Consider the following 3,901-nt stretch of genomic DNA (forward strand, 5'->3'; position numbering starts at 1 on the left):
CATCATGTGAATAATGTTTCGAGCTATTGCATTCCTCCTGAATACAATCCTCACACTTCTGAGGTAGAGGACCTGCAATGAAACTCCCTTTTGGAACTGTTTCAATGGGCTTCATGGAAGCTTTGGAACTCTCTCCATAAGATTGTCCATAGCCAAGACCCAAATACTTAGGCCTTTCCTCAAAGATTATTGGGTGAACAATACCTTGTGCATGCTTTCCCAAGCCCTTTCCTTCATAGCCCATCTTGGACATTAGCTTGGAACCTATGCCTCTAGTATGTTTTTCAAAAGAACCAATATAAGTATTCTTAGAATAATTTGAAGACAAACAGGAATGGTTTACCTCTTCTTCAAGCTGATACTTGGCCAAGGCTTCTTTTGCAAAAAAGAGTTGTGACTCCAACTCATGCATCCTTTTGAGGTTCATACTTGCAATATGAATTTTCCTATCCATTTCCTGCAATTTGTCAGAAAGCATCTTCTTTTCTTCCTCCACGAAATTCAACTACTCTCTAAGTATGCTGCTCTTCCTTCCATCCTCATATATTTATCTCACCATATCCATCATGGTAGACAAGTCTTTCTTCATGTCTCCATTAAAGGAACTTCAGGAGCAAGAAGAATTTGAGAACTCACTTATAGAAGTTGTCATTTTCAAAATGCATAAAAGAACTTCAAGAAATATTATTAAAGAGCTTACTCAAGAAATCTTTTGCAACAAACGTCTTGTGCTTCAAGAATTGCCCTAAGGTCCTTTGGGATAGAAGAATGCCTTCAGCTCCTCTTCCTTCTCATCCTTCCTCAACTGAGCTATCAATAGCTTTCCCTTCACCTCTGAAAACTCAAGCAATAGTCATTCTGCAACCAAGCATACAATAGATGAGGCAATTAATCCTTGACTATCAAAACACCTTTCAGACAAGAAATCTTTGCCCTGCCAATCAAGCATTCTGATACAACCTTCTTTGAAGGTAGGGTTAATCAATATTAAGCTCTGATACCACCTGATCTGAAAATGGGGCTCTTAGGCTTCTTCTCTAACTTACAAGAACCTCTCCCAATTCCAAAGCTTTAAATTTTCCCAAGTCTATTTGATCAACCAATGTGGAAATAAGAAATGCTTGGAAATATGGGTGTATGATTGTATTTGTTTTCAGCTGAGTATTTACTTTAACATTGGTTGTTTGTGTTGATATGGGAAGGTACTTAAACTGATATATGAATGCATATCACAGTAGTTAAAGCAGTAGTAAAAACAACACATAAGACAACAATATAATATGGAGTTCACCCTGATATCCTGGGCTATGTCTCCTTGAGCTCTAATCAAATCGATTAGGCTCTTTGGGATTATGGCAAAAGTTATTTTACAAGTTCCACACTCAACTCCAACGTTTTACATAGGAACATTGGGCTCAGAACACCATCTTATCCCTTAGCTCTTGGAGCTCTTCTGCTTTCTAGCTCTGGCTCTTGGCTCTGGCTCTGGCTCTGGGTCTTAGCTCTAGCTCTTTGGCTCTGGCTCTCAGCTCTCACTTCTGGTGCTCGCTCTGGCTCTTAGCTATGATTGTGGCTCACGGCTCTCTAATCTGGCTTCTCTAAGCTCTTTCTCTCGGCCTTTGCATGCCTCTATGAGTCACTCGACCTCCAAGAAACATCAAAAACAATATGCTATTGTTAATTGAGCTCTTTGGCTTTTCACTCGACCTCTGAGTGGCTCCCCAGACTCTTTGTGCATTCAACATTTTTTTTCGTTGTTTGCTCCGCGGCTCTGCCTCCAACCTCTGGTGGCTCTGCCTATTACCGTGAGCTCAGCTCTGGTTGCTCTACTTCACCGGTCTGCTCTCTCCTTCTATCCCTTTTTCTGCCCCCCTCTTTACTCTCTGTCTATGCATGGCTTAGAACCATTCTGTTCCCTAACGTTTCGTTTCGGATTCCGTCTCTTCGGATCACCTCCTGCTGTCCACTTGGGATCCCCTGCTTTGCGTCATCATTACTGTAACGCTTCACAGAGAGGTGGCCACTTGTCACCTCACAAGCTGAGTTAGCTCTTCCTCAAATGGTTCGTTACTTCGGTTACTCTATGAAATGATTCATCTGCCAACTCAGTGGTCCAATCGGACTTCAAATCTTTATGTGTCGAGGCTTATTTTCTCCATCGAATCCGGTTTCCCATCGAGCACAATCTCTGCCGTTAGATCTAGGGCCTCCAGATCCTACAGTTGTTGCTCTTATAGCGCGGTTGACTTGCTTGGACGTTGGCTCGCGATGAGAGCAGTTTTCTCTCTCATCTGCCGGACACATCTCAATCATTGTATGGAATCGCTGGGTCCTCTAACAAACCCGCTTACTGCCCAAAACACCTCTGATATTCCGTTGGTTTTGGAGTGTGGGACCCGCCTTCGGTTTTAGCGCTTTTCCCATGGTTTCTTGGCTTCCCTTATGACCATGCGCTTGGGGATTTTCCATTTCAAGGCATTTTTCCCAGCAATAAAGAAACAACCTCCGTTTTGTGATCTGAGTCTCCTAACTGCCATTTTTGTGCCATGCACAATCCCCATGGGCCAGCGGTCAATGCACTTTGACCGAAGGTCCTTGTTGCTCTGTGCTGGCTGCAAATTGTCATTGTTCAGAGGCTATTTCTGATAGGCTTTTACGTCCATAGGACTTTAAATTTTGGTATGAGTTATTACAGAGTTCAGGTAGCTTTAAGAGAGTTTTGAGGATCCAATTTTGGATCAATTGTCCATACAGTTCCGGTGTTACTCCATGTCAAGGATTTGTTGTTCCTTTTAGTTTTATTTTTATATAGTATTTTTCTCATCCCTTTTATGCTCTTTGTTATTTCAAGTATATGGAGGTTTGACGCGTGTTCTCCTTTCCTTTTCTTGTAGCTGAGGGTCACATGTCATTTCTCTAACTTCCTCTCTCTTGACTTCGGTTGGGTTTATCATGCAATTGAAGTTTGCAATGATCTATGACACTTAGAGAAATTGTCTCCCTTCTGTTTAGTTTATAACATATTATGGTTGAAATCCCTCATAGGACTATATAGGAGCTTACAATGTTAAATTTTCAAAATTTTCAATGTTGTATTAGATAATTTAGCCCAATTTATCTTTTCGTTAACAATGCATCCAATTTGTTAGCACTATAGTCAATCATAAATGTAACTGAAGAAAGAACAACATATGGAGTGATTGAGAAGACAACAACACAACCATATGAGATAACAGATTGCTCTAAGGCTAAGGGGAAACCCCACTAGGGGGAAACCTTTTAAAATCTTATTCTTTAGCAGATTGTGATAAAAAGTTTAAAACATAAAGTACAATGAGCCCAATACATATAATTTGCAGCGGAAAATAATAGGTCAGGTTTACAGATCTATAATAACAATAGAGAAAACCATATCTGACACATAAGATAAATGAAGTTGAGATGCTGAAAACTTAGATCTAGACTAGGTTGCTCTCAACAAGACTGTCTGTGGGTGACTTAAACTTTAGGGTCACTCTCATGAAGACTGCATGTGTGCTACTATAACTTCACAGTCACCCTCAGGAGGTCATTGTGCATGCAACCTCAGCCCCAGACTGTAAAAACCCCCGGTCGCACCCTTGAGAAGATGTGCAAGCAACCAGAAGGACCAAAGTCGCTATCTGGAAGAGCTGTGCCAGCAATCACACTATCAGAGTCGGTCATAGGGCTTCTTGGTGTGAGAAACCAAATATTGAAATGTTCAGAACTCAGAGTTGCTCCCTCTGAAATATGTCTGAGCGACAAGAGAGCCAAATTCTCTCTCTTGACCACTTTGTGCCTATGAATGTGGAGCAAAACCTTCAGATCTGAGCCTATGAATGAGATATAGAATACCTTAACTCAGAGTGAACCTTTCACC

This window comes from Pinus tabuliformis, chromosome 5_2, assembly GCF_031772625.1.
Source record: "Pinus tabuliformis cultivar Carrire ecotype Pingquan chromosome 5_2, CPIR1, whole genome shotgun sequence".
Classification (NCBI taxonomy): Eukaryota; Viridiplantae; Streptophyta; class Pinopsida; order Pinales; family Pinaceae; genus Pinus; species Pinus tabuliformis.